Raw genomic sequence first — 16,754 nt, forward strand, 5'->3', positions numbered from 1 at the left:
TGAAAAGGGGTGGGGTCATGGCTCAGTGGTTAAGCACCCCTGGGTTCAATCCTCACTATCAAAAAAAAAAAGTATAAAACAATGGAGGGGGGGATGTGGCTCAAGCGGTAGTGCGCTCGCCTGGCATGCGTGCGGCCTGGGTTCAATCCTCAGCACCACATACAAACAAAGATGTTGTGTCCGCCGATAACTAAAAAATAAATATAAAAAAAAAATGTTCCAGTTTAAAAAAAAAAAAAAAAAACTTAATGGAAATAATTGCCTAACTGGGCTGGGGATATGGCTCAGTTGGTAGCGTGCTTGCCTCTCATGCACAAAGTCCTGGGTTCAATCCCCAGCACCACAAATAAATTAATTAATTAATAATAATTAATTAATAATTGCCTAATTGATGACAATGAGAGGGAAGTGAACAAGGAGAAGAAACAAGAATAGGATCAGCAAGCATTCATATCTTAATCTATAATGTTTATATAGAGACCCACAAATTAGAGATGTTTAAAAAAAAAAAAAGATCTTTTTTGGTACTGGGGAGTGAATCCAGGGGCACTTAACCACTGAGCCACATTCCCAGCCCTTTTTTGTATTGTATTTGGAGACAGGGTCTCACTGAGTTACTTTGAGCCTAGCTAAATTGCTAAGGCTGGCTTTGAACTCACAATCCTCCTGCCCCAGCCTCATGCCGCTGGGATTACAAGCATGAGCCACCATACACAGCAAGTATGACGTCTTAACTGTTAAAATTTGATGAAGGAGCCAGGCATGGTGGCACATGCCTGTAATCCCAGCAGCTTGGGAGGCTGAGGCAGGATTATAAATTCAAAACTAGCCTCAGCAATTTAGTGAGGCCCTAAGCAACTCAGCAAGACTCTGTCTCTAAATAAAATATTTCAAAAAGTCAGGGGATGTGGCACAGTGTTTACAAGTCCCTGGTTCAATCCCTGGTTACCCCGGAGCCCAAAAAAGATTTGATAAAGGAAATGAGTAGTAAATGTAATAAATAATCACAATATGTATGTTTGGAATATTTCACAATATTTTAGCTTTGAACTCAAGATCCTCCTGCCCCAGACTCCAGAGGTACTGGGATTAAAGGCATGCGCCACCACGTGCAGCAACATGGAGCTTTTAAAACTATATAATGTAGGGCTGGGGACGTGGCTCAGGCAGTAGCGCGCTCGCCTGGCATGCATGCGGCCTGGGTTCGATCCTCAGCACCACGCTGAAAAACTAAATAAATAAGTAAATTCTCTCTCTCTCTCTCTCTCTCTCTATCTCATTGTACTGGACATTTGAAATGGAAACATGCTAATACCTTACAGGTTTACAGATAGATGAATGAAAAGTTTACTGTTTTTTTTTTTTTTTAAGACACTTATCTTCAGGTACCAGATTTCAGGTATCTTTCCAAGCATATCCTTTAACAAAGCAGGCTCTTTCATATCACACTCTTGACAATGTTTCCCAAACATGAGACTCAAAAGCAAATACAAATGGTTTGTTACTCTCCAAATCAATTTCACCTAACAAGGTGGTATTTTTGCTGCCCTACAGGCAGTTTTGTTATTTTTTAAATTTTTTTTAGCTGTTGATAGACCTTTATTCATTTATTTATATGTGGTGCTGAGAAACGAACCCAGTGCCTCACAAATGCCAAGCAAGTGCGCTACCACTGAGCCCCTGCCCCAGCCCCGTTTTGCTGGTTTTATTGGTTTATTACTAAAGTTATTTTCCATAAACAGCCATTGCAAACACTGGCAACAATCATTATAGGATGCAATCAAATTTCAATTAGTGAACTCACTGAAGTCTTACTGGCTCAAGTGACAGGAACCTTAGTACTCCATAACAATTTGCTACCAACTTCCTTAAGGCAAACAACTTCCTCAAGTCTAAATATAAAAAACTAGATCAAGCAGAAAACAGTTTTTTCTTCATTCTGGTCTATCTGCAAAGAATCTAAGTAGCGTATCTTGTAAATAGCTTACCAAAACTTCTTGTTCTCAAACTAAGAGCAATCTATTCCTTATATCTTTAACATACCACTTTGGCCTCAGTGTTACCTTCTGTTTTCCCTGATCCCACCAACCTACAAATCTCTCTCTGATCTGAACAAAAAATAGTAATATTTAACATTTATTGAGAATTTAATGTTCCAATGTTTTGTCAATGGAATTATTCTATTAATCCATACAATCCTATGAAATTTATCCTATTTTCCCCTTTTTCAAGTGAAGAAAATGAGTGAAACTCTGGGTTAAGTTCTCCAAGGTCGTTAAGTTCTCCAAGGTCTCCCGGATGCTAAGTGGCAAGCCAAGTCTCAAACCCAAACTACAAAATCCAGGTCTCTAGGCTGGGGATTAAGCTCAGTGACAGAGTGCTTACCCTGCATGTGTGAGGCACTGGGTTCGATCCTTGCACCACATAAAAGTAAACACATAAAATAAAGGCATGCTATCCATCTATAGTTACAAAAAATAAATATTTTTTTTTTTTAAAAACCAAGGCCACTGAACGTCTAATACTGTCTCCTGGCTCAAAGTATCAACTGTCATTACTGCTCGCATGTCAGTTAACATATACCTTATGACATTTAACATTTTCTGTTAGTAGTTGTCTCAGAAATTCAACACATCATTCATTCAACAAAAATTTTCTCAAAGTCTGTGTGCCAGCATTGTTGACTACCATGCTTTTTATAAAGGCATGTTACAAAAAGCATTAGGAATGGAAATGAATTCTCCCAACATGTGGACATCCCAGAAATGTAAATGCAAAATTTAAAATAGCACATACACAACCATTATCATTAAATAAAAACCATGTTTATGTAAAAATTTAAAAAGAGCAGTCATAAATAAGATGATAAAATTGTGGAGTTTTTCCTATTTCATCATGTTTTTTGGTAAGAGAGTTAAAAAAATAAAAAGATTTTTTTTCCTTTTTGTGGTGCTATATTGAATCCAGGGTATTACACATGCTTGGCAAGTGGTTGGTCTACCAGGGAGCCACATCCACAGCCCAGACTTTTTTTAAAACATGTTTTTTGTACTTCTTTCCCCCACAGAACAGTAGAAATAGCCTAGAAACATTAATATAAACACCGCTCCTCTTAACATCCCACCTTAATTTGACAACCCTCCACCAACTGGGGATTGAACCCAGGGTGTTCTATCACTGAGCTACACACATAAGCCTTTATTTTTTATTTTGAGACAGGGTCTGACTAAATTGCCAAGGAATGGAATTCACACTGCCTCAACCTCCCCAGTCACTGTGATCACCGGCCTGCCCCATGGCAACAGGCCAATTTGGCTTTTTCAGGAAGATATAATATCTTCTGCTAAGGCTAGCAGGTACTATAAGTAAATAGATACGTAAGTGTTCTGGCAATTATAAACTTCTGGAAACTTGTAACTGGTTTTCATGAAGTGTCATCAAATCTTAGAACTGAATGGAATCTAGCAGAACATCTTAGGCTCCCTCATTTCGCAGATTAGTTACTAAATTCTAAAACCTAAATTCTGGGTTATAGAGTAGAGTAAGGCAGCAACCTATACTGCTGAAATGTACTGGTTTATATTGCAACGGAAAAGCACTTCAGAAATAGTATATCTGTTAGTATCAACACAGGATGTGCAGTTTTAATTTTAATAAATAGTTATATCTTTTTTTTTTTTTTGGAACTGGGGGTTGAACCCGGGCTTTGCAAATGCCAGGCAACATTCCAGCCCCTAGTTGTCTTCTTGAATTAACCTTTTCAGGTATGGATGTCTTCATCTGGATAAATTTTAACCACTGTTGAGAAGTACCATGGTAAATATTTGAAAGACCTGAGGCCTTTCCCCCACAGTCATTAAGTCTTACTGGCAAACTGCACCGTTCCAACATTCTCCCCTTCACATTCCAGTCAGTACAGTCTGCATCCTTAAGAGGCAAAAATTTATAGTCTATGGATGTTATGAGACAAATATGGGAAATCTGCCCGCAACCGGGTGCGCGCACAGGGAACGCGCGCGCTCGCGCGCTCACACATACACACCCCCTCGCTAGAATGGTGACTAGTCATTTCAGAGCACAACCCTCAAACATAACGGCCGGAAAACTGAAAGCACGGGAAAACAAATCCACGCCAAGCCCTACCCACCTCTTTTAAAAGCTGCGGCCTCCCCCAGGGCCAACCCCCCAAAACGTAATTCTTACAACGGGCCTCACATCCGCCTCTCGCCCGTGCTCTCCCCGGCGTCCGGGGCCCGGGGGAAACGAAAGGCACTGGCGGCCCCCGACGGCTGACCCCCGCCCGGAGGGAACTAGCGCGTCTCTCTGAGGCGGCTGGCAACCCGAGGTGAGCTTTCCAGGAAGCGCCGCACACGAAAAAACCAGCGTGTGGGCCATCAAGTCGGCAGCGTCTCGGGGTCTCGCTGAGACGCTGCCAAGCTGCAGCCCACCGCCGGGCCCGCCAGTTCTCCGGGTCGGCCTCGGGGTAGCCCGAGTCGGCCGAAAAAAACAGGCAGAACGGGTGGAGGGCGTCTCTGGAAGCGGGACCCGGGCTGCCTCCACCCTGCCAAAGGGGGGACGGAACGCGGCGAAGGAAAGGCGGGGTCCCAGCAAGACGACGCCGGGAAACAATGGCGCGAGCGTGACGTGGGCCGGGGGCGTCGCCGCGGCACCCGGGAAGGGGCTGCGGTGGGGCAAGGGCGGCCGGGGTAGGGGGCGTGCGAGGACCCCGGCGCGGGATCCGCGGGTGCGCAGGCGGTGGCTCGGCCTGAGAAGAGGGGTCTAAAGGGACGCCGCAACTGGGAACGGGGACAGGCAGCGGCCCCAGCCCCGGGGTCGCGTGCTCGGCCGCGCACCCTCTCTTCTTTCCTCTCTCCCTCGCCCGCTCCTTCCCCTCCCGCCCGCGGCGCCCCTGGCGCCTGCGGCTCCCGCGGAACTCACCGGCCCCACCGCACGGCTGCAGTCCCAGCGCGCAACTGCTGCAGCCGCCTTGGCGCGCGCCCTCCCCGCCCCCGCCGCCCCGGCCCCGCCCCCAGCTCGCGCCCGGCCAGGGACCGGAGCGCTGTTGCGTCCCTCGGCTCCGCCGCAGAACCCAGTGGTGGAGACGCTCCCTGGCCAACTGCGGGACTCCAAACGTGATCCCCGCCAGTAGTTCGCCACTGACGAGCGTCTGGGGATCTTCGAATGACAGAACACCGGTTGTTGCCCAGCTGTGTGGGGTGACGCACGTTGACAACCCTTCCATCTCCTGTAGGTCCCCATTCCTTGACATTCTGCCCTTGTCCTTCTGCAGGGCCCTGTCTACCCTCTCTACTACCAGCATCTCACCTCCTCTCCCAAGAGGCTTTCCCTTAGAAGGAAAAAGAGTCCTTGTACCCAGTCACAGTACCTTTTACTCAATTGGGCCTGAGGGCGCCTCTGGTCCATAACCTGTAGCACGCTTGAATTGCCTTGGTGACTAAAAACACCGGCTTTTGGAATTTATCAGAACTGGTTCGAACCCAGTTTCACCACCTACAAACTGTATGACCTTGGGAGAGATACTGGACCTCACTACACGCAGTACCCTCATCTGTAATGCAGGGATAGTTAACAATATTGACAGGATTAAATAATGTAGGTAATACCTTCTGGTACATAGTAAGCACTCAATAAATGTAGTTGTTATATTGACACCCCAGCATTACCACCTTGCCACAGGCAAGAAGACCCCCCCCCCCCCCCCCCCCCCCGCCCAGAGAGAGAAAGCCTACTACTTTAGGAGCACCGCATTCCTTCATTTGGGCGATTGTGACTAGTGTTTCAGAAGTTCTAGCCTTTGAAGCCTCAAAGAACAAATTAGTCTCTCTTGGACCTTGGACTTTGTCTGCCCAAGGTCTTCTCTTGGAGATCAGTATCTCCCACTCCTTTCATTCTTCCTTCTTTGCCCTGATCCTGAGGGTCTCTTCTCCTTCTACCCATACACCTGGTCAATTTGTGACTCCTTTAGAATATGTCACCCAAGACTGACAGTGTTTGTGGTGCCATTAGGACAAAGCACTATCACTTCCTCCTTGTAGGACTTACTGACTTGAATCATGCAATAAAGTTGTTGGCACCTGATGGCCTCTGCCTGTAGTCCCAGCTACTTGGAAGACTGAGGCAGCAGGACTGCTTAAGCCCTGAAATTTGAGGCCAATCTGGGCAACATAGAGAGACCCTGTCTGGAAAGAGAGAGAGAGAGAGAGAAAAGAAAACAGTTCTTGGCATCCACACTATTGACTCCTATTTAAGCTTGAAGTCAGGGGAAATACTGGGGAATGATATTGGCCAAATTATATTGTAACACAACCTCTACATATGAATATATTGTAATATCACCTGCATATATGAATATATAACAACATATCCACCAGCATCTATAATTATAATGCAACAACAAAAAATATGGGGAAAAATAACTTTCAGTCAACTTAAACCACCAAGTTGTTTTTTTTGTTGTTGTTGTTTTGGTACTAGGGATTGAGCCCAGGGATGTTTTACCACTGAGTTATATCCCCAGGCCTTTTTATATTTTATTTTGAAACAGGGTCTTAAATTCCCAGGCTGGCCTCAAACAAACCTGCACTCCTCATGCCTCAGCCTCCTGAGTAGTTCAGATTACAGGCAGGCATCACTACACCAGCCTTCCAGTCTTTCTACCGAGTACTCCACTCCAGCATTTCTATCTCCTCCTATGTTTTTGAGCCAACTTCATTCAATTCAGGTCAGGGATTTTGGCCTCTTACCTACTAGATTTTTCAGGATATGGGAGAAAAGGGAATGGAGAAGATGGAAGTTAACTTAACACCATCTTTAAACCAAATTTAAAAGTCTTTTAAAAGGTCAGGGTTTGTATCTAAAGAAATACTGAGTTTGCTCATGCACAGGCACACATGCAAAGTGATTTCAACTGGAAAAAAAAAGTGAACACATACAAAAGATTAAAAGAAAATATGTAACAGGATATTTTAACAATGATTTTCTTATAAGTGCAGTGGCGTCATGCTGGTAATCCCAGCAGTTTGGGAGGCTGAGGCAGGAGGAGCACAAGTTCAAAGCAGCCTCCAAAATTTAGAGAGGCCCTAAGCAACTTAAAAAGACCCTGTCTCAAAAAAAATTTTGTTTGTTTGTTTTAAAGTCTGGGGATGTGGCTTAATGGTTAAATGCCCCTGGGTTTAATCCCTTGTACAAAAAAAAAAAAAGACTTACGATGCTTTTTTCTTTACACTTTACCATTAATTTCTTATACTGTGTTATTTTTGTAATCAAGAATCCTATTACCCAAAAAATTCAGAGAAAATATAATTAAAATGTAATCAGAGAGATGGGCTGGGTAGGGTACTTGTGTAGCATGTATGAGGCCCTAGCTTCAAACCCCAACACATACACAAACACACACACACAAAAAAAAAAAAATCAGAGAAATGGGAATAAGTTGAAAAATTGGAAACAAAATTAAAAGATAACAGACTAGCAGAAAATATTTGCAATACATAAAACAGACAAACCATTTGTGTTCGTCTATAAGAAATATAAGAAAAAGAAAACAATAGGAAAGTGAGATAAGAATATAGTTCATAGAAAAAGAAGTACAAACTGCCAAAAAAAAAAAAAACACAAAAAGATGCTCAATCTCATCAGTAATTATAGAAATGGTAAATAAAATTGAGTCTGGCAAACAATTTCAAGCTTTGTAACATCAAACTATATAAACTGGCACAGCCATTTCAGAGGACAATAGAACACCTGCTAAGTCAGCAGTGTTGCCCCTGGTTATCTACCATAATTCCATGTGCACATGAAGATATGTATAGGCCAACCAATAAAGAAAATTTGGAAATCAGCCTCAGTGCTCACCAACAGAGGAATGGCTAAATGAAATGGAGAATACTCATATAATGGAATTCTGTAGAGAACTTAAATGACCTCAATCTACGTGTATCAACATAGACATTTTCAATTTTGTATTATTGAATGAAAATAGCAAGTTGAAGAATGATATAGTATTGATATATATGGAATACAGTATCAATATTATATATATATTCTTTTAAATCCTTCCCCCAAATGAAAATTTTCAGGCTTATCAAGAAAAACTATCAAACTGGGTGCAGTGGCACATGCCTGTAATCCCAGCGGCTCGGAGGATCACAGGCTCAAAGCCAGCCTTAGCAAAAGCAAGGCGCTAAGCAACCCTATCTCTAAATACAATACAAAAAGGGCTGGGGATATGGCTCAGTGGTCAAGTGCCCATGAGTTCAATCCATAGTACTCAAAAAAAAAAAAAAAAAGAAAGAAAGAAAGAAAGAAAAACTATCAAGCAATTGAAATTGACCAAATTATGTGACATGTGTACATTCATATGTAACAGTGGAGGACACTATTGTGTATAATTATAATGCACCAATGAAAAATTATATACAGGGCTAGGGATATAGCTCAGTTGGTAAAGTGCTTGCCTTGTATGCATAAAGCCCTGAGTTCAAGCACCACAAAAAATAAAAATTACATACAAAACAGCAGCTTGGAAGGCTGAGGTAGGAGGATCATGAGTTCATTAATGAGGCCCTAATCAACTCAGTGAGACCCTGTGTCAAAATTAAACATAAAAAGGACTGGAGAAGTGACTTTGTGGCTAAGTACCTCTGGTTCAATCACTAGTACCAAAAAAACAACTAACTAAAAAACCCATATTACATACCTAAAGTAAGTTTTATATGATGTATAATTTTTTAAAAAGGAAAAAAATCAGACAAACCCAAATTGACAAAATATTCTACAAAATACCTAACCTATACTCTTCAAAAGTGTCAAGGTTGTGAAAGACAAGGAAAGACTAAGAAATTGTCTTGGATTCTTCCTATTAACAATTATGAAGAGATGAAGGAGACCAGACAACTAAATGCCAGAAAAAGAACAGAAAAAGAACATTAGTGAGAAAACTGGTAAAGTTGGAATAGTCTAGTTTAGTGTAGTTAATAGTACTGTAGCAATGTTAATTTCTCAGTTTCCATCATTGAGCCATGAATTATGTAAACTGTTAAACATTCAGAGAGGCTGGGTAGAAGGTATGCTGAAACTTTCTGTCCTATCTTGCAACTCTTCTGTAAATCTAAAATTATTTCAAAAACAAAAAATGAAATCAAATGCAGATATAAACAATACCAGTATTTCCTATCATCACATTAGGTTTATAAGATTTTTTAAAACAGATCTGGCAGGGTGTGGTAGGCACACACCTGTAATCCCAGCAGCTCCAGAGGCTGACACAGGAGGATCATGAGTCCAAAGCAACCCTAAGCAACTCAGGAAGACCCTGTCTCCAAATACAATACAAAAAAGGGCTGGGATGTGGCTCAGTGGTAGAGTGCCTTTGGGTTCATTCCCCAGTAAAAACAAACAAACAAACAAAATCTGTAGGATTGGGGTTGTGGCTCAGGGGTGGAGCACTTGCCTGGCACATGAGAGGCCCTGGGTTTGATCCTCAGCACCACATAAAAATAAATAAAATAAAGGTATTGTGTCCAACTACAACTAAAAAAAAAAAAAATCTGTAAAGCTACCTGCCAAACACATACCAGAGGTTAACCCTAAGGATAGAGGTAAAGGACCAGGATTGGGAATATTAGCTTTAGTTTTAACATTGTAGAAGATAAATTTAACCATGTATTGCTCTTGTAACTAAAAATTCTTTTAATGCAAAAAAAAAAAAAAGCAAAAAGACAAGACATTTGATCTCATGACTTTCTAAGATAAGACAAACCATGCCAATTTATGAAACAGTCTTCCAACAGAGGGCTAGGAGGCTGAGAAATCATAGAAGATTTGCTTAGAGTCTTTAACCTGACATTAGCTGAAGGGCCTAAGCACAGCTTGATGAAAGAAGTCATCTCACTGTGGCCGTGGATGACCTCTCACCAAGTTTCCAGGTACCCACATGGCTGGCTGTCCTATCTATCTGATCAACACTGTTTTACTCAAACTACTGTAAACTCTGAGTCATCCAGAATGCAGGCAGCATTCACAGGTCACTTAGCAGTTTTTCTGCTTCTTGGCAGAAATTCTATTTAAATATATTCATTGAGTTCGGCTGTCTACATGCCTAACACTGAACAACACAGATATTAGATTCTAGCCTCTTAGGGTTTGCTGATTGCTTGGAAGGTTAACTTTATATAGACCAGTAATTATTTGGTAAATGCTATGCAAAAAAAAAAAAAAAGTAGAAGATGCTACAATGGAGAAAAAAAGTAGGGGCTAGAGTTGGAGTGGAAAAGGGGTCAGGAAACATTTTCCTATGGAAATGTTAACTGAGACCAGAAGGATGAATAGGACTTAGACAAAAAAAGCTAAAAGAGGGATTGTTTAGAGGAATGAAGTCCTAAAAGAAGGAGCTGGAGGTGCAAAGGCCCCCAAACAGGGAGGGGGCTTTGAGGAATGATCAGAAGCCTAGAGAGAGAAGGAGAAAAATAGCAAAAATCAGTCCCAGAGGGAGGGCAAGGCCAGAGCTGGCAGGGTGCTGTAGTCCACGCTAATGACCTGGAGCCTTACCTTAAATGCAAGGGAGAGTAACTCAAGGGACCAAAGCAGAGGAGTGGTAGGAATGAGACTCAGTTTTGTTTTGTTTTTCCTAGGCAAGAGCTCTGCCACTGAGCTATACTCCCAGCCTCAGATATGGAATATTTTTCAGCCATAAAAGGAATTAAATTCTGATATATGCAACAAATTGTATGATAAAAAGGAATACATTTTGACACATGTTGGACCGTGAAAACATGCAAAGTGAAAGAAAGCAGACACAAAAGGACATATATTGTATGATTCCACTTACGTGAAATAGCTGGAATAGGCAAATTCACAAACACAAAAAGTAGATTAGAGGTTACCAGGACCTGAGGGTAGAGAGGCATGGGGAGTTCTTGCTTAATTGTTCAGAGTTTCTGTTTAGAATGATGAAAACATTTTGGAAATAGTAATGATGGTTGCACAACATTTTGAATGTAATTATTCCACCTGAATCATACTCTTAAAAATGGTTAAAATGGAAATTTTGTTATATATATTTTACTACAGTAAAAACTTTTTTTAACTTTCAAAAAAATGAATCAAAAATAAAAATAGGATTATTTCTTCCATGTTCACCTAGAATACCCTGGTCTCCTTGTCCTTACAGATGCTGTTTTCTCTATCTGAAAAGCTCTTTTCACATTCTTAGCTCCTATTCATCCTAAAGGCCTGAACTCAAATGTTCCTCAGAGAGGCCTTCCTTAATTCCACACCCAATTTCACAGAAAACTCCCCACCTGTTACTTTATTTAATATTGCCTGTGCCTTCCTATCCCTCCCCTAACTTAAAACAGTTGCATTGAATAAGAATTTGTGTGATATGTGTTTAATATCTTCCTTCTAATATTTCTCTTCTCAATCTCAGGAGTGCAGGGGTGCAGGGACAATATCCAATATCTATCTTGTCCACTGACAGGGATACAACTCATAGCCAGGGTCTCATACATTGAGAATTCCGTGTGTGTGTGTGTGTATAAATATATATATATATATATATATATATATATATATATATATATATATATTTTTTTTTTTTTTTTTTTTTTTTGGGTGGTGCTGAGGATCAAACCCAGGGCCTTGTGCATGCAAGGCAAGCACTCTACCAACTGAGCTATATCCCCACCTCAAGAATTCCATGTATATTTTTAAAGAAATTAATAACTAAATGAATGCATGATAGACTTGGGAGATTTTATTTTAATGCCTTTTACAATGCTATACTTTTTTTCTTTGCAGTACAGGGGATCGTACATGGTAGGCAAGTGTCCTACCACTGACCTACAACCCCAGCCCAAACACTTAAATTTAATTAAATTATTTTTTAAAAAATAGGAAAGCAAACCAGGGCTCTCATTCTTACATTCCTGTCTCTATCCCGTGAAGTCATCAGCCATCTCTTCAAGCAGGGACCTAAGCGAGAAAATAGTACAAGTTGTTTCTAAGTAGAACTGATATATCACCAACCATTCAACCTTAAGTCTCTAAATAAGTGATAAGTAAACCAGGTGCCATGGCACATGCCTGTAATCCCAGCACCTCGGGAGGCTGAGTTAGGAAGATCACAAATTCAAGGCCAACCTCAGCAATTTAGTGAGACATAGTTGAATGGTTGAGCACCCCTGAGTTCAATTCCCAGTACCATAAATAAATAAATAGTTGTTGGACTTAAAGCAGAACACTTTTGTTCTGCACAATCAAAACCAACAGCCTGCCTCTACAAGAGCTCAGCCTGCTTGGGTATTGCATCCATTTAGGTTAAGCAGCACCCATACTGGAACTAAAGTCTGAAGCATACAAATACCAGAATGTGGAAAAGCATTTACTTCTGAATTCAGAAAGCCAATTTTTGCTGAATGCGTTGGCTAACACCTCTAATCCTAGCTGCTCAGGATGCTGAGGCAGGAGAACTGAAAGTTTAAAATGAGCCTCAGCAATTTAGTGAGACCCTGAGCAACTCGGCAAGACCCTGTCTCAAAATAAAAAATAAAGGACTGAACCTGTAGCTCAGTAGTAAAGCACTCGCCTACCATATGTTACAGACGGGCTGGGTTCCATCCTCAGCACCATATTAAATAAATAAACAACGGTATTGTATAAGAAAAAATAAAAATAAAATGGGCTGGGGAAATGGCTCATGGGTGAAGCGCCCCTGGGTTTAATTCCCTGTACCAAAAAAAAAAAAAAGCCAATTCTATAATTAGTATGGAGTTAAGTCAAGACTTTCTACTATTAGTCAGGGAACGCATTCCCTAATTGATTTAATTTTCCCATCTTGGCATTCCACAGGACTTCAATAAACAATTTTCTTGCTAACAGGATGCTAAACAAACATAATTATTTTTGAGACAAGAAATGCAAATAAAAGCTAATTTAATGAATTTGTTTTCTGGATATGGACACTCATGGGAACTGAAAGGCGTGAAAATACAGGAGGAAGACACAGCTCGCTCATAACAGCTTTCTTATAAACAAATTTTATCCCACAGACCTTTGAATCTTTCAACCCCAAAGCAACAGTTTTCCCTCTGCTTTTTACTTTTTTACATTTTACATGTAAATTGCATAAACCAAGAGAGTGCAAAACAAACTAGAGACCACAGACATTAGGAAATTTTTGGTCACAAGTAACAGGAAACCCAGTTAAAACAGGCTACAGCATGAGGAAGTTTACAGGTATGGTAGAACCTTAATCATTTAAGTAATCAACATTGCCATTAAGGACCAGCCTTTTTCTCTCTGCTGTTATGTGTTCCCCTCCTGCTTGTAAGCTGGATTCAAGTTTCTTTGCTCTTCTCCACCCCGAATGTTAAGTCCTTCTCTTCAAACTAATTGATGTTCCTTGGAAAAAAGTTCTATGCTTGCAGAATTTGGGGTGGGTGGCAGGGTACTAGAGATTGAACCCAGGGCCTCCTGAATGCTTTGCAAGCACTGTATCACAAAGCTACATCCCTTTTGCAGAAATCTTGAAAGGCCCATTTAAACCCTTAGCACTCAGAAAAACTAGGGTACTTGTTATTATAAATGCCTAGGGCAGAACATAAGCTTTGTCATTTTTAAGATTGAGCCTTACTACACAAGAAAATGGCTCTGGTTCTCAGACCAAAAGAGGCAAGGAGGGAATTATATAGGGATTTTTAAGAAACACAGCACATTTTCTTCATCAGTGGTTCTTAAACTTTACCTGGCATAAGGGTTGCCTGGGGAATTTTCTAAAAGATAGATTTCAGCCCCTATCCCAGTCCTATCAATTATGAATTCCTAGCCATGTGTCCTGGGAATTCCAGATTTAAACAAACTCCCAGGTAATTCTGATGCAAGTGGTCCTTGTGTTCTCTGACAATGCTAACCATCTACCTCATGCCTGCTTGTGACAGCAATCAATGTTACCATGGTACCAACCAATCAGAGCCAGCCTCTGATGCTTGCTGCCCAGGCAACAACTGACTTTGCAAGCTTCTTGCTTGTTTGCTAACACAAGGGGCCATTTTAAGCAATTTCCTAAGTGCTGCAAAAATTATTCAACTGACCCAAAGAAACTGATTCATGGCTGCAGGATCAGGGATTATAAAGCACTATGACACCTCACATTCAGATCATCCAACTGTTAATCCCTTTTTTGATTCTATTTCAGATGTCAGATGCTAGCCCCCCAAAGACTGCATTTCATTGGCATGAATAATTCCAATAAATGTCAAGATTCAGATGATGTTCCAAAGCCCACCACACCTGACACCTATAGCACCCCTGTTGTTACAAGGGTCTCCACCTGGGCTAAAAGTAAATAAGTCCTACCTCATGTGAGTGACCAGTGGTTGAGTTTATTACTTTTATTTTCTCAAAAACCAAACAAGTTCTTTTCAACTAATTCTTTGGTTTAGATGCTAACCATCTGAAAGAAAATCCAAGCTAATGGGAAAGAGGATAGGATAGGTTGCTGGGTACAAAGGTGCACCATAATCCCAGTGGTTTGGGAGGCTGATGCAGGAGGATCACAGGTTCAAGGCCTGCTTCAGCAATTTAGGTCGTAAGCGTTTTAGCGAGACCCAGTCTCACAAAATAAAAAGAGCTGGGGATATACTTCAGTGGTAAAGTGTCGTTGAGTTCAATCCCCAGTACCAAATCAAGAAAGAAAGAGGGAGGGAGGGAAGAAGAAAGAGAATAGGCTAATCTACTCCTGTAACAGGAATATGAAGTGAAATAATTCTAACTATGTTACACAGCAAAGGAGATTTAAGGCAGCAGAAGGGATTAACTTTGCTAATCTGATGATCTTAAATAGGAAGAGTAGTTGGAATTTTCCAAGTGGGTCCAATGTAATCACAAATATCCTTAAACAAGGAAGATGAAGGGACAAATCAGTGTCGGAGAGATACAGCGTGAGAAAGATTTGACCTACCAGTGCTGGCTAAGAGGATGGAAGGAAACCAGGAGTCAAGAAATGTAGGCCACTTCTAGACTCTGGAAAAGGCAAGAAAACTGCTTCTTCCCTAGAGTTTCCAGAAGGAACACAGCCCTGCCCTGAAACCCATTTCAGACTTCTGCCCTCCAGAACTGTAACATAATAAATTTGCTTCTTTAAGCCAATTAAGTTTATGACCATTAGTTGTAGCAGCAAAAAGAATATAAATACAGGGCTGGGGTTGTGGCTCAGCCATAGAGCACTTGCCTAGCACATTCGAGGCCTTGGGTTCGATCCTCACCACATAAAAATAAATAAATAAAATGAAGGTATTGTGTCCAACTGAAAAAAAAAAAAAAAAGAAAAGAAATACACAGGGTTTAAGAGTGAAGACCAGTAACAGATACAGAACTAAAGGGTTGAATGAGGGTTTCTCTGCCTGTTGCCATAGACTCCTCTCTCTAGTGGTGGTCCAGAGGAAACCCATCACTCCAAGTTTTCCAAGAGTGTTATCTTTTTTTTTTTTTTTTGAGTTTTCGGCAGACACAACATCTTTGTTTGTATGTGGTGCTGAGGATCGAACCCAGGCCACATGCATGCCAGGTGAGCGCACTACCGCTTGAGCCACATCCCCAGCCCAAGAGTGTTATCTTTAAAAAAAAAAAAAGATTTTTTTTAAAGATGGACACACTATCTTTATTTATTTATTTTTTTGTGGTGCTGAGGATTGAACACAGTGCCTCACATGTGCAAGGCAAGCGCTGTACCGCTGAGCTACAACCCCAGCCCCCAAGAGTGTTATCTTTTAACCAGGCAACCTGGTTCATAAAATCTGCAGGATTTAAAAAAAAAAAAAAAAGATTATATATGGATAAACAAATTCATATACATTTTTTGGCCTAGTCAATGTTGCTGTGTTTTGTCTTCCCCTTCTTTTATTTTTTTATATTTTGGTACCAGGGATTGAACCCAGGGATACTTAACTTGAGCTACATCCCCAGCACTATTTATTCTTTATTTTGAGACAACTTAGCCTCGCTAAGTTACTGAGGCTAGCTTTGAACTTGCAATCCTCTTGCTTCAGCCTTTCAAGTCACTGGGATTACATGTGTGTGCCACCATACCCAGCATCCTCTTTTAAATGAAAGATAATAGAGCTAGGGATGGGGCTGGGGTTGTGGCTTAGTGGTAAAGCACTCACCTAGCATGCATGAGGCACTGGGTCAATCCTCAGTACCATATAAAATAAAATAGAGCAAGGGATGTAGCTCAGTAGTAAGAGTACTTTCCTGCTTGCACATCCAGTGCTGCCAGAAAAAAAAAAAAGGAGGAACTTTATAACAATAAATATATATATGTGTGCACACATCTGCATATATACAGAAAAATGCACAAGTCATTTTCACAAGGTGAGCACACACATGTAACTACCACCCAAATCAAGAGATCAAGATATAAAATATAACCAGAAGCTTCAAAATTTGCTTCATTCTCCTCCCACACACTATTTCAATTCCTGTGAATAATCACTCCTCTGACTTCCAATTCCAAAGGTATGGTTTTTGCCTTTTTTTTAAGTTTATGTAAATGGACTTATGTAATATGCATGCCTTTGTGTCTGGTGTCTTCCACCTAACATATATTTAGCAACTGCTTATTTTCATTGCACTATAGTATTTCATTATGTAGTTATAACCCAATTCATCAAATTTTTTTTTAAGGAAAACTGTGGGTTAAAAATGATTACTTGACATTCCAGAATTTCTCAGAG

General features: G+C 40.9%; 1 protein-coding gene across 2 annotated transcripts in view; it reads right to left on the bottom strand.

The window, feature by feature from the left end:
- The window catches only part of Nt5c2 (5'-nucleotidase, cytosolic II), a 143,925-nt gene that overhangs the window by 84,451 nt on the left and 42,720 nt on the right, over window positions 1-16,754 (bottom strand). The window contains exon 1 of one of the 2 annotated variants that reach the window (XM_046450071.1): window positions 4,939-4,993. The exons of the other annotated variant lie outside the window; for it this stretch is intronic. The gene's annotated coding sequence lies outside the window, so the exon portion shown is untranslated. Of the gene's footprint in view, window positions 1-4,938; window positions 4,994-16,754 lie in introns of those variants that run through there. 2 annotated transcript variants of the gene reach the window in all.

The sequence above is a fragment of the Marmota monax genome, unplaced genomic scaffold, assembly GCF_021218885.2.
Source record: "Marmota monax isolate L192 unplaced genomic scaffold, Marmota_monax_Labrador192_F-V1.1 WCK01_AAM20220418_F8-fsc00004, whole genome shotgun sequence".
Classification (NCBI taxonomy): Eukaryota; Metazoa; Chordata; class Mammalia; order Rodentia; family Sciuridae; genus Marmota; species Marmota monax.